Here is a 24,043-nt window from a genome sequence, read left to right on the forward strand (position 1 = left end):
CCGTTGATGTACAGTGGGGCCGGGTCCACTCTGCCCTTCCTGAAGTCCGCTATTATTAGGGTTCGAGCAACTCTTTTGCAAGAACCTTATTGTAATCGTAAAGATTATACTTCTTCTTCACCAAAGTAAATCGTGTTAGACCTGGTAAATTTATGTTTATTAGTGTTTCGGGGAATGTGCGTTAAAAAATGAAAGTGGGCGGGGCACATAACTGCTCCACCCCCTAAAACTTGTGGGCCTGAGGAGCACGTTTAATGTACATGCACGAAACTTGGTACACGCATTCCTTGGGTCCGGACGGTCAAAAAACCTAGGGAAGCCTAAGCTGTAAAACGAACAGGAAAGCTGCCATCTTGGATTGAAAGTTAATTTTTTGCCAATTTTGGCCATTTCGCACCAATGGTATGTGAACCCATACAGTTTAGAATTCAATTTAAAATCCTCCTCCTCACGTACAAAGTACTTAATGGTCAGGCCCCTTCATACCCGAAAGACCTAGTCTTACCCTATCACCCTAATAGACCACTTAGGTCACAAAATACAGGTTTACTTGTGGTTCCCAGAGTCTGTAAGAGTAGAATGGGAGAAAGATCCTTTAGTTACCAAGCCTCTCCTGTGGAACCAGCTCCTAATGATAGTTCGGGAGGCGGACACTCTCTCTGTATTTAGAGTTAAACTTAACTAAACTTTCCTTTTTGATAAAGCTTATAGTTAGTTAGTTATGCTGCTATAGACCTAGACTGTTGGGGGATTTTCCTGTGGTGCACGCACATTCACTCTCTAACACTCAGGATATGATAATGACTTTTTATTCAATTCAATTCAATTCAATTCAATTTTATTTATATAGCACCAAATCATAACATACATTATCTCAAGGCACTGTACATAGACATATATATATATGTCTGTATATATTTTATATGTCATTAACCTTGTCTCTTTCTCTCCCTAGTTTGTATCTTTCCTTCTTTCCCCCTCTCTCTCTCTCTGTATTCTCATCATGCAGGTTGCGGGATCAAGATCCAGTTTCCGAGGCTACCCATATCATCACCATTATTATTGTGCCATAATTAAAAAGTCGATATCATCAACTGTATAAACTTGTAACCTGATACAGTTGTTGTGTATCTGCTCCTGGTCTCTCTCTCTCTTCTGTCTCTACCTCATCTCCCTCTTGTCCTTTCTCTCCCCCCTTTCTGTCCCCCATTTTTCCTTTTTCCTAGATGATGCGTGCTGGATATGATAACAAATTGTTTAACGGTGTTGCCATGGCAACACTGCAAATGATTCACTCAACTGAGTGGTCTGTTTGTGCACTACTCTTTGTTCGCCACATGATGGAGGCATCTGCCTACCAATCTATCAAATCTAACATTTACACTTTTTCATGCTGCTCTAACAGGGAAAGATGGGGCAAAAGGGACCGCGAGAGGGGAAAGAGAGAAAAAGAAAAGGAGGAAAAAAGAGAATCCTTATACCATCAGATGTTCTATCACAAAAATAACTAGTTATTTCTAAAATTCAGCTTAAATTCTGATACCATCAGATGTTTTTTCACAAAAATAACGAGTTATTGCTAAATCTCATCTTAAATTCTTATACCATCAGATGTTCTATCACAAAAATAACGAGAGAAAAATAACGCCAGTTATTAACTGAAACCCACGCTGTCAGTCTGTTGACCTCATCTCTGTAGTCACACTCATCCCCCCGAGATGAGCCCGACCAAGGTGGTATCATTCGCAAACTTGATGATGCTGTTTGAGAGATGGGTCGGGGAGCAGTCGTATGTGTAGAGAGTGAAGAGGAGGGGACTCAATACACATCCTTGTGGGGAGCCAGTGCTAAGTGTGATGGTGCTGGAGAGGTGTGGACCAAGTCTGACAGACTGTGGACAGTCTGAAAGGAAGTCCTTAATCCAGAGGCAGGTGGGGTTGGAAAGACCCAAGTGTGAAAGCTTCTGGACCAGGATCTCCGGTAGGATGTGGTTGAATGCTGAGCTGAAGTCCAGGAAGAGCATCCTGACGTAGCTCCCCCGGTGCTCCAGGTGACTCAACGCGGTGTGGAGCACTATGGTGATAGCGTAAATCCCATAAAGTGGTGGAGAAGAGTCCTGCATCTGAGAGAGGGCTCCCTCAGGCCAAGTTTTTATTGTCTTTGTTTGAGGCTTTGTCTTCCTCAGCAGGGTGGTGTAGGTGGGGGTGAGGGACATACAGAGGTGGTCAGATCCAGTCAGGTGGGAGAGGGTACCAGCTTTGTATGCGTGTTTTATGTTGGAGTAAACATGGTCCAAAGTACTATCCCCTCTGGTGGCAAACCTCACAAACTGGTCACATTTGGGGAGCACAGTCTTTAAACACACTTTGTTGAAGTCACCGGCAACAACAAAGACTCCATCAGGGTGGGCAAGCTGCTGTTTGTTGATGATAGCAAGCAGGAGGTTGAGGGCTGTGTTAACATTAGCCTCAGGTGGGATGTAAACAGCTACCAGAATGACCACTGTGAAATCCCTCGGGAGATAAAAAGGCCTGCACGAGACTGCCAGAACCTCTATATCAGGAGAACAGTGTTTGTCAATGATCCTGCTGCTACAACACCACTCGTTCTGCACATAAACACAAAGCCCCCCTCCTCTGCTCTTACCCGAGTCTTCGTTCCTGTCATGCCGGTGTAGCATGTGGCCTGCTAGCTGGACTGCAGCTTTGGGGATTAGCGGGTGAATCCATAATATCACTGCCATTCTGTACAAAGCTTGTTGTGGCCATCTGTAGCTCCAACTCGTCCATTTTGTGGGTGATGGATCTGGCGTTTGAGAGGAAGGAAGTAACATCCAGGGCAGTTGCAGGATGTTACTCATCCCGTACAGTGCAACGCTGGTGAGACTGCGTGGAAGGCCCAGCCACTTCCGAAGAAAGCCACTGATCTTCCTTTCTAGTGACTCAATAACAACAGTTGAGTTCCTAGAAAGGAAGATCAGTGGTGTACGAATTCATGGTGGTACGCACCAGAGAAGCCCTACAGTACAGGGACTCCAGGGACTGCAAGGTGTCATCAGCTGGCATTTAGGTGAGGACAGGAAGGAAGTGGAAGCCTGGGAAAGCACTGGAGGCAGCAGAGTCACGTCTGAGACAAAAGGCTCTGGTGGGCACTGTGGCGACAGGCAGAGCAGGCTTGGGTTACTTCCCGAAGACTCTGGTCAGCCAGGCCCGTGGCAAGGAAAGACACCATCTACTCCAGGAAGAGGTCCGAGCAGGCGTAGAGGAAGAGCGAGTGAGCAGGGCAGCGGCACTCCGGCAGCAGGGAGCGTGGACAAGGTGGGAGAGTGCATTGCAGCGCAGGATCACCTGGACAAACATCTTGCAGGCAGACTTCCATCGGGTCAGTTTCCTTATACAAGCTGTCTATGATGCCCTGCCAAGCCCAGCGAACCTCCATGTCTGGGGAAAGAGCGAGACACCTTCCAGCCTTCTTTGCTCTGGAAGAGGCTCCTTAGAACATCTCCTCAGCTGCTGCCCAAAGGCTCTGGCCGATGGCCGCTATCGTTGGCACCATGACCAGGTGCTTAAGGCAATTGCTGAGAGCTTAGTCTCAGCCATCAGCACCAGCAAACACCATCATGCTCCAAAGAAGGCAGTCCCCTTCATCAAAGCTGGAGAGAAACCCCGGGCACGCCCACAACTAACAACAGGCCTCCTCCACACTGCCTCTGACTGGCAGCTGCAGGTCGACCTGGGGAAGCAGCTGAGGTTCCCCCAGCACATTGTAACAACAAGTCTCCGCCCAGACATGATCATTACCTCTGAGGCTTCAAGACACCTGATCATTCTGGAACTTACGGTGCCCTGGGAAGAGCGTACCAGGAACTGGTGGAGGAGTGCAAGGCGAGAGGCTGGAGAACCTTTTATGAGCCTATAGAAGTTGGCTGCAGAGGCTTTGCAGGGCGTTCACTTTGTAAAGTCCTCAGCTGTTTGGGTGTTACAGGGGCAGCCAAGAAGAGGGCCATCCAATCCACGAGCGGAGCCGCAGAGAAGGCCACAAGGTGGCTTTGGATTAAGAAGGCTGATCCGTGGACTGCTACTGGGACGCAAGTCGGGACTTAATCAACCCCGACTGGGTCGCCTGGGCGAGGGTGTATGATGTTGCAAAACCCGAAACAAATGATCCCAGGATACAATGATCCCAGGATACATCACTGAGGATGCGTCCCAGTGCATCCTAGAGATGTTTCTTGCACAGACATAGCCTAGCATCCGAGCCCGACCTGCATCCCCGCTGTGAAAGAAATTGTGGAGTCATCAGTGTTCAGTAAATTATGTCTTTACTTCATGCATAAAGGAGAGACCATGTCACCAAGAAGATCAAAATGTTCTCTCCCATTTCTTCAGAAAGCTTTACCATTTATACAGAAACATCAAAGTAAAACAAGAACAGACACCATACCTAATGTTTATGACCCCAGTAGATGTTATCTAATGTTTACAGATGCCATTATGTGCAACCCTTACGTTGACCCTTCTTTATCATATAATTTCCCCAGCATTCATTCACAGCTTGACTGGTAGTTAATGGTTATCTTAAACACTACAGGAAACTTTCCCACACCGCTTCTATTTCCTCTCTTGTCTATGACTATCAGCGACTATCAGTAGACACACAATATCCGGGAGCTATGTCCTCCCGGATATTGTGTGTCTGCTGATAGTCGCCGGTAACAGCCAAATTGTACCTCAGGCCGAGATCAATTAGGTCCTTGCGACTAAATGTGACGTTTGCGCAACAAAATTCCAAAAACACACACAAGTAGTAAAAAGACCCAACCAGTTGGAGAGCTAAGAGCCACTGCACCAGTGCGCGCCGCCATCGTGAATAAACTGATAAGAACAGATACTACACTTGATCTTAGCCAAAAGGCCGAGAAGCAATAGCAAAGAAAATGGTTGTGAGCTTTCAACTTGGATCACTTCAGATGGAACCACTCATGATTCTTGACTTCATAAGTGCTTCTCTTTGGGGTTGTCTTGGTTGTGATGGGATCTGCAGTCACAGCCAGTGCTATTTGTTGGGGTAGTGTTGGTGATTTTTTGAGGTCATATTTGTGTAATTTCACAGTCATTTTGGATACCATATTGATACAACACAACCTCTGACATTAATTGTAAGTCTGTACAATTGCCCTAACTTTATGTCCAGTGAATTTGTTAGGGAGAAACTTAATGAAAGAAGTAGGGATAGGAGTAATTCCAAACCCTTTGGGTTATGAAAGCTTGCAGGATGACAAAAATAACATATGACAGTGATGAAGAAATAAAGGATGCAAACCAGTATGTGGTTGAGGGAGAGGAATTGCATTACTGGTAGGGTCTGGACTTGGTTACAAGTGGACCTAGTTTGGTAACAGATAAATTGATCACTGAACCAAAAGTGAAAGTACAGCCAGGCACAGTGTTTTAAGAGCCTGGCGGCGCTGTACAATGCACTATGACCATTGTCAGGGTCGAGATACTCTATGAAGGTAAATTTCTCAAAAAGCCAAACATACACTTGACGCTCACAAACCTATATTGGGATAAAAAGGGAATTTTTGCAGTAGCAGTAAAATTACCTGAACCTGATCAATAAATGTTTCAAATGATCAGCACACCACATGCTCAGAAGGTTTTCCATTTATGTTGTCGACAAATGTCTCAAATGAGAGAATGATACTTGAAACTAAAAGATGTTCCTGAAAAACTATGGTATAAAGGAATAGCAGATGTAGGACTAATATGAGATATAAAACCAGTAGAAATAACCCCCCAGGGTTCATTTAGGCCCTATCAAAGACAATATCCATTAAAACCAGAAGCAATAGTAGGAATACGGCCAATAATTAAAGATTTATTAGCTGGAGGAATAATCAGAGAGTGTCCAGATTCACCATGTAATACATCATTATTCCCTGTGAAGAAGGCTGCATCATCAGAAGGATGGCGCATGGTTCAAGATCTACAAGCAGTAAATCGAGCAATAATACCAAGAGCTCCTTTAGTTCCTGATCCACATACCTTATTAAACGATCTTGAACCTAAGGTAAAGTACTTATCAGTAAAAGATCTGGCAAACACATTCTTCTCAGTCGCAGTACATAGACATTCGCAATTCTGGTTTGCATTCCAGTTTGAAGGGAAAAAATATACATGCACAATAATACCTCAAGGTTATTGTGAAAGTTGAACCATCTTTTCTATGGCTGTCCTCAAACTTAGCTAAATTTGACCCTCCAAGTAAAAGCCAGTTACTATTTTATGTGGATGACATTTTAATAGCGTCTAAAACTGAAATAGAATGCAAAACTGACACTTTAGCTCTATTAAAATTATATTATAAAAATAATTATAAAAATTTGATGAACAAGGACATAAGATCAGTAAAAATAAACTACAATTATGTAATCTAGTTGTAAAATATTTAGGATTTACTCACAGTCATCTCACAGTCAGGAAAACATCTAGATGAGAAGAGGAAAATAGCTATTTTGCAAGCACCAAAACCTATCACTAAAAGACAAACAATGTCTTCCTTAGGCATGACCAATTTTTGTAGACAATGGATTGCTAATTATGCTGAAATAGCACAACCGCTCCAAAATGCTATATATGACCAACCAATGGCAGCTCAAGATAAGATAACATGGACTCAGGAAGCTAATGATGCCTTTAGTGAGCTTTAGTGAGCGCTTCAGTATTAGCTTTCCCTGATTATTCAAAGCCGTTTGTTCAGACTTGCGATGCAAGAAACGGTTTTATGACTAGCGTTTTAACACAACTATTTGGTGGGAAACAGAGACCTATTGCATATTATTCATCTAACTTGATAACATCACAAAATCTATGCCACCCTGTTTACAGGCAGTACAGGCAGCTGCACTCAGTGTGCAGTGTTCTGCTTCTATAATGTTATTTAATCACTAAGAAATATATATACCTACTGACACTTATGGTGTCACATGCAGTCTCAGCTCTTCTAATGCAGAACAAGATAGCTTTTATGTCACCAGCAGCCACATCTCACTATAGAGAGATGCACTACTTTAAACCCATCAACCCTGCTGCCAAACAAAACAGATGGAATATCACATGATTGTGTAGGAGAAACTAGTGCTAGAGTACTACCAAGACCAGATCTCGCGGATGTACCTTTTAATACAGCTGATATTGTGATGTTTGTAGATGGCGAATTTTTCAATTAAATTAAATTAAATTTTATTTGTATAGCGCCAAATCATAACATACATTATCTCAAGGCACTGTACATAGACAACATCAAGGAGAGCAGAGAACCCCAACAGTTCACACAATGAGCAAGCACTAGGCATCAGTGGAGAGAAAAAACTCCCTCTTAATAGGAAGAAATCTCTGACAGAACCAGGCTCAGGGATGCCTCGACCGGTTGGGGTGAAAGGAAAAATGGGGGACAGCGGAGAGGTGGGGGGACAGAAAGGGGGGACAGAAAGGACAAGAGGGAGATGAGGTAGAGACAGAAGAGAGAGAGAGTTGACCAGGAGCAGATACACAACAACTGTATCAGGTTACAAGTTTATACAGTTAATGATGTCGACTTTTTAATTATGGCACAATAATAATGGTGATGATATGGGTAGCCTCGAAAACTGGATCTTGATCCCGCAACCTGCATGATGAGAATACAGAGAGAGAGAGAGGGAAGGAAGGAAAGACACAAACTACGAAGAGAAAGAGACAAGGTTAATGACATATAAAAAGTCATAATCATATCCTGAGTGTGAGAGAGTGAATGTGCGTGCACCACAGGAAAATCCCCCAGCAGTCTAGGTCTATAGCAGCATAACTAAGAGATGGGCTAGGTTTCCCTGAACCAGCTCTAACTATAAGCTTTATCAAAAAGGAAAGTTTTAAGTTTAACTCTAAATACAGAGAGAGTGTCCGCCTCCCGAACTATCATTGGGAGCTGGTTCCAGGAGAGGAGCCTGGTAACTAAAGGCTCTGCCTCCTATTCTACTCTTACAGACTCTGGGAACCACAAGTAAACCTGTATTTTGTGACCTAAGTGGTCTATTAGGGTGATAGGGTAAGACTAGGTCTTTCAAGTATGAAGGGGCCTGACCATTAAGTGCTTTGTACGTGAGGAGGAGGATTTTAAATTTAATTCTAAACTGTATGGGGAGCCAGTGTAGAGAAGCTAAGACTGGGGTTATGTGGGCTCTCTTTCTAGTTCCTGTCAGAACTCGTGCTGCAGCATTTTGAATTAACTGAAGGGTTCTAACAGACTTGTTAGAACATCCTGATAATAAGGAGTTACAGTAATCTAATCTAGATTAACAAAAGCATGAACTAGTTTTTCAGCATCCTGTAAAGACAGAATGTTTCTAATTTTCATAATGTTCCGCAGGTGGAAGAAGGCTGTTCTGGAAATTAATTTTATGTGTGAATCAAATGACATTTCCTGGTCAAAAGTAACTCCAAGGTTCCTTACAGTGGAACTGGAAGCCAGGGTGATGTCATCTAAAGTGACAATATGATCAGAAAGTTTTTCTCTGAGGTGTTTAGGGCCGAGTATAATGAAGGAGAGGGGGAGAGAGAAGCCATCGCTGCTAAGCTAACTTTACGCTAGCAAAGAAAGAAACACCGTACGTGATCTACATAAACTATAGGGTTTAAGCAAAAGTAGCGGGTGAAAGTATTAGTCTTAGTACTAGTATTAGTATTAAAAACGAGTGTTTGTTCAGTTAGATCAGTCGATCGTTCGAGATAGAAAACCGCAGAGAGCACAGGAGACACACAGCGTAACACCAATGGAAGCACAGGAAGTGACACAATACGTTAAGAAGGCAAGAAGAATGAAGAATGTAAGAAGAATCCTGATAGATGTCAATAGATGCTGTAGTAAAATCCAACAAGGTTTTAAAGTCAAGTTCCTTACCATCGCAGTTCTCTGCACAGGCAGCAGAACTAGTTGTTCTTATAGAAACGTGCAAAATAGGAAAAAACAAAACTATCACTGTGTACACAGATAGCCAGTATGCATTCTATACACTTCACTTCAACAGTGGAAAAACAGGGGTATGATAACGTCCACAGGAAAATCTATTACACATAAAGACCTCATCTTGCAGCTATTGGATGCCATTCAATTGCCAAGAAAAGTTGCAATATGCAAGTGTGCTGCACACACTACAGGTAAATATTTTGTTTCAATGGGGAATCGGAAAGCGGACGAGGAAGCAAAACGAGCGGCTGCTTTTCAACAAAAAGTAGATGACATTTATACCACTGAGAGTACACCTACACATATACATCATGATATTTTAAGAGACATGCATATGGCAAAAAAAGGAGCAACACAAACAATATAGGAATCTGGGACAGTTTAGAAGCAAAGCCTATATTACCAAAAAATGTGTTTAGATTTGCTGCAATATTGAGTCATTGGATTACCAATGTCTCAACAGGAGGGATGGTATCCACAATAGAGAACATATTTACTATATATGGATTCAAAACTACAGCCTTCTTCCACCTGCTGAACATTATGAAAATTAGAAACATTCTGTCTTTAGTAGTTCATGCTTTTGTTACATCTAGATTAGATTACTGTAACTCCTTATTATCAGGACGTTCCAACAAGTCTGTTCAGTTCATTCAAAATGCTGCAGCACGAGTTCTGACAGGAACTAGAAAGAGAGACCATATAACTCCAGTGTTAGCTTCTCTACACTGGCTCCCCGTACAGTTTAGAATTCAATTGAAAATCCTCCTCACGTACAAAGCACTTAATGGTCGGGCCCCTTCATACCTGAAAGATCTAGTCTTACCTTATCACCCTAACAGACCACTTAGGTCACAAAGTACAGGTTTACTTGTGGTTCCCAGAGTCTGTAAGAGCAGAATGGGATGCAGAGCCTTTAGTTACCAGGCTCCTCTCCTGTGGAACCAGCTTCCAATGACAGTTTGGGAGGCGGACACTCTCTCTGTATTTAAAGTTAGACTTAAAACTTTCCTTTTTGATAAAGCTTATAGTTAGAGCTGGTTCAGGGAAACCTGGACCATCTCTTAGTTATGCTGCTATAGAACTAGACTGCTGGGGGATTTTCCTGTGGTGCACGCACATTCACTCTCTCACACTCAGGATTTGAATATGATTTTTTATGTCATGAACCTTGTCTCTTTCTCTCCCTAGTTTGTGTCTTTCCTTCCTTCCCTCTCTCTCTCTCTGTATTCTCATCTTGCAGGTTGCGGGATGAAGATCCAGTTTTCGAGGCTACCCACATCATATATATCGTCACCATTATTATTGTGCTATAATTAAAAAGTCGATATCATTGACTGCATAAACTTGTAACTTGATACAGTTGTTGTGTATCTGCTCCTGGTCTCTCTCTCTCTTCTGTCTCTACCTCATCTCCCTCTTGTCCTTTCTGTCCCCCCTTTCTGTCCCCCACCTCTCCGCTGTCCCCCATTTTCCTTTCACCCCAACCGGTCGAGGCAGATGACTGCACATCTCTGACCCTGGTTCTGTCAGAGATTTCTTCCTGTTAAGAGGGAGTTTTTTCTCTCCACTGATGCCTAGTGTTTGCTCATTGTGTGAACTGTTGGGGTTCTCTGCTCTCCTTGATGTTGTCTATGTACTGTGCCTTGAGATAATGTATGTTATGATTTGGCGCTATACAAATAAAACGGAATTGAATTGAATTGAATTGAATTGAATTATGTCTACAATATCTCCTCCAATAGATACAGGACCAACAGGAGGGCCAATAAATCCAGGAGATTGGGTGTTCATCAAAGTCCTGAGGTGGAGGAATTGGTCATCTCTACGCTGGGAAGGGCCCTATCAAGTACTACTGTCTACACCCACAGCAGTACGCATAGCTGAAAGACAGATGTGGATCCATCTCACACACTGCAAAAGATCACAAATACCTGTCAGATAAGTTGAAGTATTCACCATACTGGAATTAAAACTATGTTTAAAACTGTTTCATGTATGACCACAATTGCATTCCTTATTTTAAATATAGTGACACAAGGCCAGGTACATGATAAAATAAGGGAAAGAGCAATGGGAACACAATCTAGGGGGAACACTAGGAGAGGTGAAAAAAAAAATTGCATTGCTCAAATTGACGCATGTCAGATTTTTATCCTGCTCAGGACAACACTCTAACTGGCTGGGGTCAGAAAAATATATTTGTGTCACCACGGTTGCATGCGCCACATATAGAAGTGTGTGGGGTAAAACTGTTAACAGGTATGGGTGTGGATGCGAGAAGTGGAATTGGGTAATTGCTAACACAGGAACACAGGATTGGGGATACAATTAAAAAATAGACTGACAATTATTAAGATGATGCCAGATACTTGCAAAACAAACTACTGCAATCCTGTAATAATAACACTCAAGACTCCCAAATACACTGACAACGGAACGTATGTGTTGGGAGCATGGGTGAGTGGAACAAATCCAGTTATATATCCAGTATATTTCATATAATGGCGTCCCCAAACCAGAAGAATCAGACAACATCTGTAACAGCCATACCAACCACACCGACCTTGACAAAAAAATAATCCTGTAAAATATATAGATGTAAAAAACATAAAGGAAACGTATGCCCTAGAAACGGGATACACAGATGTATGGCTACAATGGATTGTTCACACAGCCCGAAGTTTTCCTCCTCCAGTTGTCTAGCTTGTGCAGCAGCAAGGCCGGGGTTAGGTACAGTTCCTTTTCCCCTGAATCCAGATAATGATCCGAAAGGTTTTCGCTACAAGTTTGATTTATATAAATCAGATAGTGCGACAAACTGCACCACTTTGAAACTTTTGTTCCCACCAGTGTCACCACAGATTAAACCACCTTGGTTTACCCAGTACACCGGAAATTATACCTGCTTGACACAAAGCAAAGGTACTGTGTCAGTAGGGATTTTGACAACCTGCAAAACCATTATTGATGTAATTAAGGGTGAGAGTAATGTCACTGATGGTGTACTGAATGATCAAATCATGACCAGGGCTGACGTGTGGTGGTTCTGTGGAGGTAAGATACTCAGAGCAAAATTACTAATTGATTGGAAGGGAACTTGTGCCATGGTACAGTTACTGATGCAAACATACATTTTACCATATGACACAATGACAATAGAGAAAGTGACAGCACATAATTTACGAATTACAAAGAGAAATGCACCAGCAGGATCATTTGATAATGAAATGTATATAGATGCAAATGGTGTTCCTCGAGGTGTTACAGATGAGTTTAAAGCCAGAAATCAGGTTGCTGCAGGGTTTGAATCACTCCTGGCTTGGTGGGTAACTGTTAATAAATATGTGGATTGGATAAATTACGTGTATTATAATCAACAGAGATTTCTGAATTTCACTAAGGAAGCAATTGGGGGCATACATCAAGAGTTAGATAAGACTAGTTTAATGGCATGGCAGAATAGGATGGCTTTGGACATGTTGTTGGCTGAAAAAGGAGGAGTATGTAGAATGTTTGGAGATATGTGTTGTACATTTATTACTAATAATATAGCACCTGATGGCAGTATCACTAAGGCATTGGATGGAATAACATCCCTATCTGTAGGGTTAGCTGAACATTCTGGTTTCAATTATCCTCTTATAGGATGACTAGCTTGGTGAGGGCACTTATGTTTTGTTTTGGGGTAACAATATCATCAAAATGTTTTTGAATTTATGCTTTTGTGCCTTGTAAATGGAGACCTGCGTGTAGTTGTCGGGGCAGCGGGACTGTGAGAGAGTTTCCCTATCTAGAAGGAAAATGGATCATTAGAATGTTTTGAACTGCAGGAGGATATGTACTTCATGTACTACATGAAGAAAAATGTTCAATGTAAGTGTTTGATGTGACTTGTGACCAGTGACCCATTGTACTTTTCTAGGACACATGTAAGGGATTGAGTATATACTCAATGTTATCACTTCTTAAAAAGTGAGTCTTCACTTTATGGCAGGGTGATAACATACCCACAGAGACAGATAAATACCATGTGTTTCTTACAAGACAGTTAGTCTTCACTTTGTAACAAGACTGTGTGTTGCTTTGTGAATGCTCATCTTGTACAAGATTAAATGCTTGATTGGATTTTGAGCTGACTCCAATCTCCTTCCTCCAGATCTAAATTATTTTAACAAAGATTCCCACATTTGGGGAATTTGCAGGGGTCAACACAAGCGGAGTGCAATGGCTGAGCGTCGCCCTGGGCGAACCGCCTTCTTGATCATGGTATCTCCCCTGCCAGGTAAGTATGAGGTGTACTCGCCAAACACCGGGTGGCTGTTGCCAGACACAGCTCTTTGGCTGATGGTGCAGGAAATGAATAATCCCAGAGGCCAATGCCTTGACTCAGTTGCTCGTTAATGCTGTGCTATGTTCAACTTCAACCTCCAGCACACATTGGAGAGGAAACACTCGACCTTTTTTACTGGCATACCTGGCTGTCGTTTCCTATAGATTCAGCAACAACTGGACATGACGGCACCAACAGCAGCTTGCCCATCTCGGTGTCGCTTCCCAATACTGGAAGAGAGTGTAGCATGTGGTGGAGATAAAGGCTGAAGTGCAGTGTGTCCGAAAGGCTGACCTTTGAGCCCCTCCACGCGCAGGGGGGCCTTGCCCAGTCCATAAAAGCAGTCTGTGTCCCCAGCCCCCCGGCTTACGGCCATACCACCCTGAGCACGCCCGATCTCGTCCGATCTCGGAAGCCAAGCAGGGTCGGGCCTGGTTAGTACTTGGATGGGAGACCGCCTGGGAATCCCAGGTGCTGTAAGCTTTTACACTGCTGCTTCCTTACAAGAAACATGGGCTCGCAATTAAATTGACGCACAGGCACGGGTTGATGTCTTTCTGGTTTCAGCTTCGCTTTGGTTTTCACAGAAAAAAGAGAATGGTGCACCGTTCCTGGTGGCACTGCAATACCAGGTCAATGCAAGGAGTGAAGAGAGCAAGCCCCAGTTTTCACCTCCCACTGCTCAAAAATGCATTTAATATTTAATCCCCATATAGAGGACATATCAGATATTAAACTGATAAGAACAGATACTACACTTGATCTTAGCCAAAAGGCCGAGAAGCGATGGCCCACTGGTGTCTGGGGCCAACCCAAGATCTTGGCACACAAGTCAGTTGTTGTGGTGCCATGTCTTTAAGGGCGCATAACAAAGGCTGCTGCTGCTGATCACCTCCGCCCCAAGGTTGACCCAAGTGCACCTCTGAGCCTTGACAGACAGCTGCTTGACATTTGACACGCTGAAAAGGGCGCAGCCTTACAGCAAAGCCCACCAAAAATAACTTAAACTCTTGAACGTCCCTCTCCACGGAAGTCTTTAGTAAAAGGCGAAAGACTTGTGCATTTTGAAGAGAAACCAGAGTCAACGTAGCCCCTGTCCTGGAGAGCAGCCAAGGAGTCTATCCGCCGGAGTCACCACAGTCTCGGTCGGCCGGCCGGCCGGCCACCTTGGGACAGCCTTCCTTCAGCGTTTTTGGTTTGTCGGCCAATAAACCGCCCAGATTTGACTGCATGTTTGGAAGCGCATTCTTACTGTTGGTTGTGTGCTGCAGTTTTCTATCAGTCGCTGAGGCTGTGGCACATTCCTCGCTCACTGGCACACCTCCAACATTTAGTGGTAGACGTGAGTGCATGAGCAAAGCAGCTCCGTGTTTGCTTTGAGCTAAAAGACAACACCCACAACCATCACGTTCCCAGCAACTTGGAAAGACTGGGGATGTTGCTCCGCAAGGACGAGAGAAGTTTGGAGATGGGCACACAGCGGTGAACTTTGGGCGGCTGACCTTTGCTTACGACGAAATCATCGGGGGAAAGCGCGGACGCAGCACCCCACTAGCAAAAATTATGCAGTCAAGACTCCCACGTTTGGGGAATTTGCAGGGGTCAACACAGCCGGAGTGCAATGGCTGAGCCTCGCCCTGGGTGAACCGCCTTCTTGATCATGGTATCTCCCCTGCCAGGTAAGTATGAGGTGTACTCGCCAAACACCGGGTGGCTCTTGCCAGACACAGCTCTTTGGCTGATGGTGCTGGAAATGAATAATCCCAGAGGCCAATGCCTTGACTCAGTTGCTCGTTAATGCTGTGCTATGTTCAACTTCAACCTCCAGCACACATTGGAGAGGAAACACTCGACCTTTTTTACTGGCATACCTGGCTGTCGTTTCCTATAGATTCAGCAACAACTGGACATGACGGCACCAACAGCAGCTTGCCCATCTCGGTGTCGCTTCCCGATACTGGAAGAGAGTGTAGCATGTGGGGGAGATAAAGGCTGAAGTGCAGTGTGTCCGAAAGGCTGACCTTTGAGCCCCTCCACGCGCAGGGGGGCCTTGCCCAGTCCATAAAAGCAGTCTGTGTCCCCAGCCCCCCGGCTTACGGCCATACCACCCTGAGCACGCCCGATCTCGTCCGATCTCGGAAGCCAAGCAGGGTCGGGCCTGGTTAGTACTTGGATGGGAGACCGCCTGGGAATACCAGGTGCTGTAAGCTTTTACACCGCTGCACGCTTTTACACTGCTGCTTCCTTACAAGAAAGATGCCCCTCCACGAGCAGGGGCCTTGCCTAGTCCATAAAGGCACTCTCTGTCGCCAGCCCCTCGGCTTACGGCCATACCACCCTGAGCACGCCCGATCTCGTCTGATCTCGGAAGCTAAGCAGGGTCGGGCCTGAACCCAGTACTTGGATGGGGAGACCGCCTGGGAATCCCGGAGTGCTGTAGCTTTACTGCTGCTTCCTTACAGAAACATGGGCTGCATAATTAAATTGTAGCACAGGCGCGAGGTTGATGTCTTTCTGGTTTTCAGCTTAAACTTTGGTTTTCACAGAAAAAGAGAATGGTGCTGCACCGTTCCTGGTGGCACTGCAATACCAGGTCAATGCAAGGGGTAGAAGAGCAAGCCCCAGTTTTCACCTCCCACTGCTCAAAAATGCATTTAATATTTATATAGAGAGGACATATCAGATATTAAACTGATAAGAACAGATACTACACTTGATCTTAGCCAAAAGGCCGAGAAGCGATGGCCCACAGGTGTCTGGGGCCAACCCAAGATCTTGGCACACAAGTCAGGTGTTGTGGTGCCATGTTTTTAAGGGCGCATAACAAAGGCTGCTGCTGCTGATCACCTCCGCCCCAAGGGTGACCTAAGTGCACCTCTGAGCCTTGACAGACAGCTGCTTGACATTTGACACACTCAAAGGGCGCAGCCTTACAGCAAAGCCCACCAAAAATAACTTAAACTCTTGACCGTCCCTCTCCACGGAAGTCTTTAGTAAAAGGCGAAAGACTTGTGCATTTTGAAGAGAAACCAGAGTCAACGTAGCCCCTGTCCTGGAGAGCAGCCAAGGAGTCTATCCGCCGGAGTCACCACAGTCTCGGTCGGCCGGCCGGCCGGCCACCTTGGGACAGCCTTCCTTCAGCGTTTTTGGTTTGTCGGCCAATAAACCGCCCAGATTTGACTGCATGTTTGGAAGCGCATTCTTACTGTTGGGTGTGTGCTGCAGTTTTCTATCAGTCGCTGAGGCTGTGGCACATTCCTCGCTCACTGGCACACCTCCAACATTTAGTGGTAGACGTGAGTGCATGAGCAAAGCAGCTCCGTGTTTGCTTTGAGCTAAAGACAACACCCACAACCATCACGTTCCCAGCAACTTGGAAAGACTGGGGATGTTGCTCCGCAAGGACGAGAGAAGTTTGGAGATGGGCACACAACGGTGAACTTTGGGCGGCTGACCTTTGCTTACGACGACATCATCGGCCTTGGTGCCAGCACTTACTAACAAAAGTATGCAGTCAAGACTCCGTTTGGGGGTACTGGGGATCCAGCCTGGCAGTGCAATGGCTGAGCCTGCGCCCTGGGTGAACGCCTTCTTGATCATGGTATCTCCCCTGCCAGGTAAGTATGAGGTGTACTCGCCAAACACCGGGTGGCTCTTGCCAGACACAGCTCTTTGGCTGATGGTGCTTGAAATGAATAATCCCAGAGGCCAATGCCTTGACTCAGTTGCTCGTTAATGCTGTGCTATTTTCAACTTCAACCTCCAGCACACATTGGAGAGGAAACACTCGACCTTTTTTACTGGCATACCTGGCTGTCGTTTCCTATAGATTCAGCAACAACTGGACATGACGGCACCAACAGCCGCTTGCCCATCTCGGTGTCGCTTCCCGATACTGGACTAGAGTGTAGCATGTGGTGGAGATAAAGGCTGAAGTGCAGTGTGTCCGAAAGGCTGACTTTTGAGCCCCGCCACGCGCAGGGGGCCTTGCCCAGTCCATAAAAGCAGTCTGTGTCCCCAACCCCCCGGCTTACGGCCATACCACCCTGAGCACGCCCGATCTCGTCTGATCTCGGAAGCCAAGCAGGGTCGGGCCTGGTTAGTACGGATGGGAGACACGCCTAGGAATACCAGGTGCTGTAAGCTTTACACCGCTGCGGCTTTTTACACTGCTGCTTCCTTACAAGAAAGATGCCCCTCCAGCGAGCAGGGGCCTTGCCCTGAATCCATAAAGGCAGTCTCTGTAAGCCAGCCCCTCAGCTACGGCCATACCACCCTGAGCAGCCCGATCTCGTCTGATCACGAGCTAAGCAGGGGTCCCGGGCCTGGTTAGTACTTGGATGGGGAGACAGCCTGGGAATCCCAGGTGCTGTAAGCACACTGCTGCTTCACTTACAAAACATGGGCTGCCAGTTAAATTGGCACAGGCGGGTTGATGTCTTTCTGGTTCAGCCGGCTTTGGTTTTCTGAAAAAGAGAATGGTGCACCGTTCCTGGTGGCACTGCAATACCAGGTCAATGCAAGGAGTGAAGGGGCAAGCCCAGTTTTTCACCTCCCACTGCTCAAAATGCATTTTAATATTTAATCCCCATATAGAGGACATATCAGATATTAAACTGATAAGAACAGATGCTACACTTGATCTTAGCCAAAAGGCCGAGAAGCGATGGCCCACAGGTGTCTGGGGCCAACCCAAGATCTTGGCACACAAGTCAGTTGTTGTGGTGCCATGTTTTTAAGGGCGCATAACAAAGGCTGCTGCTGCTGATCACCTCCGCCCCAAGTTTGACCTAAGTGCACCTCTGAGCCTTGACAGACAGCTGCTTGACATTTGACACACTCAAAGGGCGCAGCCTTACAGCAAAGCCCACCAAAAATAACTTAAACTCTTGAACGTCCCTCTCCACGGAAGTCTTTAGTAAAAAGCGAAAGACTTGTGCATTTTGAAGAAACCAAGGTAAGCGTAGCCTATTAGCAGAGCAGCCAAGGAGTCTATCGCCCGGTGTCACAGTCTTTCGATCCGATTGACGGCCATATCAGGACAGCAACTTCCTTCCAGCGTTTTGGTTTGTCGGCCAATAAACCCCGCCAGATTGACTGCATGTTTGGGCGCGCATTCTTACACTGTTGGTTGTGTGCTGCAGTTTTCTGTATCGGTCGCTGAGGGCTGTGGCATTCCTGCAGCTCACTGGCACACCTCAACATTTAGTGGTAGGCGTGAGTGCATGAGCAAAGCAGCTCCGTGTTTGCTTTGAGCTAAAAGACAACACCCACAACCATCACGTTCCCAGCAACTTGGAAAGACTGGGGATGATGCTCCGCAAGGACGAGAGAAGTTTGGAGATGGGCACACAGCGGTGAACTTTGGGCGGCTGACCTTTGCTTACGACGACATCATCGGGGGAAAGCGCGGACGCAGCACCACACTAGCAAAAATTATGCAGTCAAGACTCCCACGTTTGGGGAATTTGCTGGGGTCAACACAGCCGGAGTGCAATGGCTGAGCCTCGCCCTGGGTGAACCGCCTTCTTGATCATGGTATCTCCCCTGCCAGGTAAGTATGAGGTGTACTCGCCAAACACCGGGTGGCTCTTGCCAGACGCAGCTCTTTGGCTGATGGTGCTGGAAATGAATAATCCCAGAGGCCAATGCCTTGACTCAGTTGCTCGTTAATGCTGTGCTATGTTCCGCTTCAACCTCCAGCACACATTGGAGAGGAAACACTCGACCTTTTTTACTGGCATACCTGGCTGATGTTCCTATAGATTCAGCAACAACTGGACATGACGGCACCAACAGCAGCTTGCCCATCTCGGTGTCGCTTCCCGATACTGGAAGAGAGTGTAGCATGTGGTGGAGATAAAGGCTGAAGTGCAGTGTGTCCGAAAGGCTGACCTTTGAGCCCCTCCACGCGCAGGGGGGCCTTGCCCAGTCCATAAAAGCAGTCTGTGTCCCCAGCCCCCGGCTTCGTATACCCTGAAACGCGCCCGATCTCGTCCGATCTGGGTAAGCAGGGTGGGCCTGGTTAATCCACTTGGATGGGGAGACAGCCTGGGAATACTCCAGGTGCTGTAGCTTTACACAGCTGCAGCTTTTTACACTGCACCAGCTGCCCAAGATGCCCTCCTTGACAGGGGCCTTGCCTAGTCCATAAAGGCACTCTCTGTCGCCAGCCCCTCGGCTTACGGCCACACCACCCTGAGCACGCCCGATCTCGTCTGATCTCGGAAGCTAAGCGGGGTCGGGCCGGGTTAGTACTTGGATGGGAGACCGCCTGGGAATACCAGGTGCTGTAAGCTTTTACGCCGCTGCTGCTGCTTCCTTACAAGAAACATGGGCTCGCAATTAAATTGACGCACAGGCACGGGTTGATGTCTTTCTGGTTTCAGCTTCGCTTTGGTTTTCACAGAAAAAAGAGAATGGTGCACCGTTCCTGGTGGCACTGCAATACCAGGTCAATGCAAGGGGTGAAGAGAGCAAGCCCCAGTTTTCACCTCCCACTGCTCAAAAATGCATTTAATATTTAATCCCCATATAGAGGACATATCAGATATTAAACTGATAAGAACAGATACTACACTTGATCTTAGCCAAAAGGCCGAGAAGCGATGGCCCACTGGTGTCTGGGGCCAACCCAAGATCTTGGCACACAAGTCAGTTGTTGTGGTGCCATGTCTTTAAGGGCGCATAACAAAGGCTGCTGCTGCTGATCACCTCCGCCCCAAGGTTGACCCAAGTGCACCTCTGAGCCTTGACAGACAGCTGCTTGACATTTGACACGCTGAAAAGGGCGCAGCCTTACAGCAAAGCCCACCAAAAATAACTTAAACTCTTGAACGTCCCTCCCCACGGAAGTCTTTAGTAAAAGGCGAAAGACTTGTGCATTTTGAAGAGAAACCAGAGTCAACGTAGCCCCTGTGCTGGAGAGCAGCCAAGGAGTCTATCCGCCGGTGTCACCACAGTCTTTCGGTGGAATTGAAGCGGCAGCCACCTTCAGAACAACCTTCCTTCAGCGTTTTTTGGTTTGTCGGCCCAATAAACCGCCCAGATTGACTGCATGTTTGGGCGCGCATTCTTACTGTTGGTTGTGTGCTGCAGTTTTCTATCAGTCGCTTCGAGGCTGTGGCATTCCTCGCTCACTGGCACACCTCCAACATTTAGTGGTGGCGTGAGTGCGCCAGGCAAAGCAGCTCGTGTTTGCTTTTGAGCTAAAGACAACACCCACAACCATCACGTTCCCAGCAACTTGGAAAGACTGGGGATGTTGCTCCGCAAGGACGTGAGAAGGTTGGAGATGGGCACACAACGCTGAACTTCGGGCGGCTGACCTTTGCTTACAACGACATCATCGGGGGAAAGCGCGGACGCAGCACCCCACTAGCAAAAATTATGCAGTCAAGACTCCCACGTTTGGGGAATTTGCAGGGGTCAACACAGCCGGAGTGCAATGGCTGAGCCTCGCCCTGGGTGAACCGCCTGCTTGATCATGGTATCTCCCCTGCCAGGTAAGTATGAGGGGTACTCGCCAAACACCGGGTGGCTCTTGCCAGACACAGCTCTTTGGCTGATGGTGCTGGAAATGAATAATCCCAGAGGCCAATGCCTTGACTCAGTTGCTTGTTAATGCTGTGCTATGTTCAACTTCAACCTCCGGCACACATTGGAGAGGAAACACTCGACCTTTTTTACTGGCATACCTGGCTGTCGTTTCCTATAGATTCAGCAACAACTGGACATGGCGGCACCAACAGCCGCTTGCCCATCTCGGTGTCGCTTCCCGATACTGGACTAGAGTGTAGCATGTGGTGGAGATAAAGGCTGAAGTGCAGTGTGTCCGAAAGGCTGACTTTTGAGCCCCGCCACGCGCAGGGGGCCTTGCCAGTCCATAAAAGCAGTCTGTGTCCCCAACCCCCCGGCTTACGGCCATACCACCCTGAGCACGCCCGATCTCGTCTGATCTTGGAAGCCAAGCAGGGTCGGGCCTGGTTAGTACTTGGATGGGAGACAGCCTGGGAATACCAGGTGCTGTAAGTTTTACACCGCTGCACGCTTTTACACTGCTGCTTCCGTACAAGAAACATGCCCCTCCACGAGCAGGGGCCTTGCCTAGTCCATAAAGGAAGGCAGTCTCCAGCCATAGCCCTCGGCTTGCATACCACCCCTGAAACGCGCCCGATCGTCTGATCTCGGAAGCTAAGCAGGGTCGGGCTGGGTTAGTACTTGGATGGGATACCGCCTGGGAATACCAGGTGCTGTAAGCTTTTACACTGCTGCTGCTGCTGCTGCTTCCTTACAAGAAACATGGGCTCGCAATTAAATTGACGCACAGGCACGGGTTGATGTCTTTCTGGTTTCAGCTTCGCTTTGCTTTTCACAGAAAAAAGAGAATGGTGCACCGTTCCTGGTGGCACTGCAATACCAGGTCAATGCAAGGAGTGAAGAGAGCAAGCCCCAGTTTTCACCTCCCACTGCTCAAAAATGCATTTAATATTTAATCCCCATATAGAGGACATATCAGATATTAAACTGATAAGAACAGATACTACACTTGATCTTAGCCAAAAGGCCGAGAAGCGATGGCCCACTGGTGTCTGGGGCCAACCCAAGATCTTGGCACACAAGTCAGTTGTTGTGGTGCCATGTCTTTAAGGGCGCATAACAAAGGCTGCTGCTGCTGATCACCTCCGCCCCAAGGTTGACCCAAGTGCACCTCTGAGCCTTGACAGACAGCTGCTTGACATTTGACACACTCAAAGGGCGCAGCCTTACAGCAAAGCCCACCAAAAATAACTTAAACTCTTGAACGTCCCTCTCCACGGAAGTCTTTAGTAAAAGGCGAAAGACTTGTGCATTTTGAAGAGAAACCAGAGTCAACGTAGCCCCTGTGCTGGAGAGCAGCCAAGGAGTCTATCCGCCGGTGTCACCACAGTCTCGGTCGGTCGGCCGGCCGGCCACCTTGGGACAGCCTTCCTTCAACGTTTTTGGTTTGTCGGCCAATAAACCGCCCAGATTTGACTGCATGTTTGGAAGCGCATTCTTACTGTTGGTTGTGTGCCGCAGTTTCTATCGGTCGCTGAGGCTGTGGCACATTCGCTCACTGGCACACCTCCAACATTTAGTGGTAGGCGTGGGTGCATGAGCAAAAGCAGCTCCGTGTTTGCTTTGAGCTGAAAGACAACACCCACAACCATCCCGTTCCCAGCAACTTGGAAAGACTGGGGATGTTGCTCCGCAAGGACGAGAGAAGTTTGGAGATGGGCACACAACGTTGAACTTCGGGCGGCTGACCTTTGCTTACAACGACATCATCGGGGGAAAGCGCGGACGCAGCACCCCACTAGCAAAAATTATGCAGTCAAGACTCCCACGTTTGGGGAATTTGCAGGGGTCAACACAGCCGGAGTGCAATGGCTGAGCCTCGCCCTGGGTGAACCGCCTTCTTGATCATGGTATCTCCCCTGCCAGGTAAGTATGAGGTGTACTCGCCAAACACCGGGTGGCTCTTGCCAGACGCAGCTCTTTGGCTGATGGTGCTGGAAATGAATAATCCCAGAGGCCAATGCCTTGACTCAGTTGCGCGTTAATGCTGTGCTATGTTCAACTTCAACCTCCAGCACACATTGGAGAGGAAACACTCGACCTTTTTTACTGGCATACCTGGCTGTCGTTTCCTATAGACTCAGCAACAACTGGACATGACGGCACCAACAGCCGCTTGCCCATCTCGGTGTCGCTTCCCGATACTGGACTAGAGTGTAGCATGTGTAAGGTGGAGATAAAGGCTGAAGTGCAGTGTGTCCGAGAAAGGCTGACCTTTGAGCCTCGCGGCGCCCGGGGGCGCGCGGTCATGAAGGCAGTCTGTGTCCCAGCCCCCGACTACGGCCGCCTGCACCCTGAGCCGCGTAGCCGGTCGTCAGTCTGGAGGCCAAGCAGGAATTGAGACACCAGTTGGTACGGATGGGGGCAGCCTGGAATGCCGGGTGCTGTAAAGCTTTTACACCGCTGCGGCTTTTTACGCGCTTCCTTACAAGAAAGATGCCCCTCCGCTGAGCAGGGGCCTTGCCTAGTCCGTAAAGGCACTCTCTGTCGCCAGCCCCCCGGCTTACGGCCATACCACCCTGAGCACGCCCGATCTCGTCTGATCTCGGAAGCTAAGCAGGGTCGGGCCGGGTTAGTACTTGGATGGGGGACCGCCTGGGAATACCAGGTGCTGTAAGCTTTTACGCTGCTGCTGCTGCTGCTGCTTCCTTACAAGAAACATGGGCTCGCAATTAAATTGACGCACAGGCGCGGGTTGATGTCTTTCTGGTTTCAGCTTCGCTTTGCTTTTCACAGAAAAAAGAGAATGGTGCACCGTTCCTGGTGGCACTGCAATACCAGGTCAATGCAAGGAGTGAAGAGAGCAAGCCCCAGTTTTCACCTCCCACTGCTGAAAAATGCATTTAATATTTACTCCCCATATAGAGGACATATCAGATATTAAACTGATAAGAACAGATACTACACTTGATCTTAGCCAAAAGGCCGAGAAGCGATGGCCCACTGGTGTCTGGGGCCAGCCCAAGATCTTGGCACACAAGTCAGTTGTTGTGGTGCCATGTCTTTAAGGGCGCATAACAAAGGCTGCTGCTGCTGATCACCTCCGCCCCAAGGTTGACCCAAGTGCACCTCTGAGCATTGACAGACAGCTGCTTGACATTTGAC

The 24,043-nt window shown here is 47.1% G+C and overlaps 21 non-coding genes and 6 pseudogenes across 21 annotated transcripts; 9 read left to right on the plus strand and 18 right to left on the minus strand.

The window, feature by feature from the left end:
• Nucleotides 1–2,849: 2,849 nt before the first annotated feature.
• LOC122760466 lies at nucleotides 2,850–4,103 on the plus strand (annotated as a pseudogene).
• Nucleotides 4,104–4,720: 617 nt separating this feature from the next.
• Nucleotides 4,721–4,926, minus strand: LOC122760486 (annotated as a pseudogene).
• Nucleotides 4,927–13,129: 8,203 nt separating this feature from the next.
• Nucleotides 13,130–13,299, minus strand: LOC122760476. The gene has a single exon (XR_006358414.1). It is a non-coding gene; the product is annotated as a U1 spliceosomal RNA (small nuclear RNA).
• A 404-nt stretch (nucleotides 13,300–13,703) lies between these two features.
• On the plus strand, nucleotides 13,704–13,822 carry LOC122760490. Its single transcript, XR_006358425.1, has one exon. It is a non-coding gene; the product is annotated as a 5S ribosomal RNA (ribosomal RNA).
• Nucleotides 13,823–13,934: 112 nt separating this feature from the next.
• On the minus strand, nucleotides 13,935–14,127 carry LOC122760480. The gene has a single exon (XR_006358417.1). It is a non-coding gene; the product is annotated as a U2 spliceosomal RNA (small nuclear RNA).
• A 183-nt stretch (nucleotides 14,128–14,310) lies between these two features.
• Nucleotides 14,311–14,423, minus strand: LOC122760487. Its single transcript, XR_006358422.1, has one exon. It is a non-coding gene; the product is annotated as a U5 spliceosomal RNA (small nuclear RNA).
• Nucleotides 14,424–14,862: 439 nt separating this feature from the next.
• On the minus strand, nucleotides 14,863–15,026 carry LOC122760471. The gene has a single exon (XR_006358410.1). It is a non-coding gene; the product is annotated as a U1 spliceosomal RNA (small nuclear RNA).
• Nucleotides 15,027–15,430: 404 nt separating this feature from the next.
• On the plus strand, nucleotides 15,431–15,549 carry LOC122760478. The gene has a single exon (XR_006358415.1). It is a non-coding gene; the product is annotated as a 5S ribosomal RNA (ribosomal RNA).
• Nucleotides 15,550–15,659: 110 nt separating this feature from the next.
• LOC122760469 lies at nucleotides 15,660–15,782 on the plus strand (annotated as a pseudogene).
• A 113-nt stretch (nucleotides 15,783–15,895) lies between these two features.
• Nucleotides 15,896–16,082, minus strand: LOC122760485. The gene has a single exon (XR_006358421.1). It is a non-coding gene; the product is annotated as a U2 spliceosomal RNA (small nuclear RNA).
• A 182-nt stretch (nucleotides 16,083–16,264) lies between these two features.
• Nucleotides 16,265–16,377, minus strand: LOC122760489. The gene has a single exon (XR_006358424.1). It is a non-coding gene; the product is annotated as a U5 spliceosomal RNA (small nuclear RNA).
• Nucleotides 16,378–16,820: 443 nt separating this feature from the next.
• LOC122760477 lies at nucleotides 16,821–16,964 on the minus strand (annotated as a pseudogene).
• Nucleotides 16,965–17,367: 403 nt separating this feature from the next.
• On the plus strand, nucleotides 17,368–17,485 carry LOC122760468 (annotated as a pseudogene).
• A 330-nt stretch (nucleotides 17,486–17,815) lies between these two features.
• LOC122760484 lies at nucleotides 17,816–18,007 on the minus strand. The gene has a single exon (XR_006358420.1). It is a non-coding gene; the product is annotated as a U2 spliceosomal RNA (small nuclear RNA).
• A 182-nt stretch (nucleotides 18,008–18,189) lies between these two features.
• LOC122760492 lies at nucleotides 18,190–18,300 on the minus strand. Its single transcript, XR_006358427.1, has one exon. It is a non-coding gene; the product is annotated as a U5 spliceosomal RNA (small nuclear RNA).
• A 437-nt stretch (nucleotides 18,301–18,737) lies between these two features.
• LOC122760474 lies at nucleotides 18,738–18,901 on the minus strand. The gene has a single exon (XR_006358413.1). It is a non-coding gene; the product is annotated as a U1 spliceosomal RNA (small nuclear RNA).
• A 618-nt stretch (nucleotides 18,902–19,519) lies between these two features.
• Nucleotides 19,520–19,638, plus strand: LOC122760493. The gene has a single exon (XR_006358428.1). It is a non-coding gene; the product is annotated as a 5S ribosomal RNA (ribosomal RNA).
• A 118-nt stretch (nucleotides 19,639–19,756) lies between these two features.
• Nucleotides 19,757–19,949, minus strand: LOC122760479. Its single transcript, XR_006358416.1, has one exon. It is a non-coding gene; the product is annotated as a U2 spliceosomal RNA (small nuclear RNA).
• Nucleotides 19,950–20,132: 183 nt separating this feature from the next.
• On the minus strand, nucleotides 20,133–20,245 carry LOC122760491. Its single transcript, XR_006358426.1, has one exon. It is a non-coding gene; the product is annotated as a U5 spliceosomal RNA (small nuclear RNA).
• A 443-nt stretch (nucleotides 20,246–20,688) lies between these two features.
• Nucleotides 20,689–20,852, minus strand: LOC122760473. Its single transcript, XR_006358412.1, has one exon. It is a non-coding gene; the product is annotated as a U1 spliceosomal RNA (small nuclear RNA).
• Nucleotides 20,853–21,254: 402 nt separating this feature from the next.
• On the plus strand, nucleotides 21,255–21,373 carry LOC122760494. Its single transcript, XR_006358429.1, has one exon. It is a non-coding gene; the product is annotated as a 5S ribosomal RNA (ribosomal RNA).
• Nucleotides 21,374–21,485: 112 nt separating this feature from the next.
• On the plus strand, nucleotides 21,486–21,600 carry LOC122760470 (annotated as a pseudogene).
• A 124-nt stretch (nucleotides 21,601–21,724) lies between these two features.
• LOC122760482 lies at nucleotides 21,725–21,917 on the minus strand. Its single transcript, XR_006358418.1, has one exon. It is a non-coding gene; the product is annotated as a U2 spliceosomal RNA (small nuclear RNA).
• Nucleotides 21,918–22,099: 182 nt separating this feature from the next.
• LOC122760488 lies at nucleotides 22,100–22,212 on the minus strand. The gene has a single exon (XR_006358423.1). It is a non-coding gene; the product is annotated as a U5 spliceosomal RNA (small nuclear RNA).
• Nucleotides 22,213–22,648: 436 nt separating this feature from the next.
• On the minus strand, nucleotides 22,649–22,812 carry LOC122760472. The gene has a single exon (XR_006358411.1). It is a non-coding gene; the product is annotated as a U1 spliceosomal RNA (small nuclear RNA).
• Nucleotides 22,813–23,439: 627 nt separating this feature from the next.
• On the plus strand, nucleotides 23,440–23,558 carry LOC122760467. Its single transcript, XR_006358409.1, has one exon. It is a non-coding gene; the product is annotated as a 5S ribosomal RNA (ribosomal RNA).
• Nucleotides 23,559–23,682: 124 nt separating this feature from the next.
• Nucleotides 23,683–23,875, minus strand: LOC122760483. The gene has a single exon (XR_006358419.1). It is a non-coding gene; the product is annotated as a U2 spliceosomal RNA (small nuclear RNA).
• Nucleotides 23,876–24,043: the final 168 nt, after the last annotated feature.

The sequence above is a fragment of the Solea senegalensis genome, unplaced genomic scaffold (assembly GCF_019176455.1).
Source record: "Solea senegalensis isolate Sse05_10M unplaced genomic scaffold, IFAPA_SoseM_1 scf7180000013670, whole genome shotgun sequence".
Taxonomy (NCBI): Eukaryota; Metazoa; Chordata; class Actinopteri; order Pleuronectiformes; family Soleidae; genus Solea; species Solea senegalensis.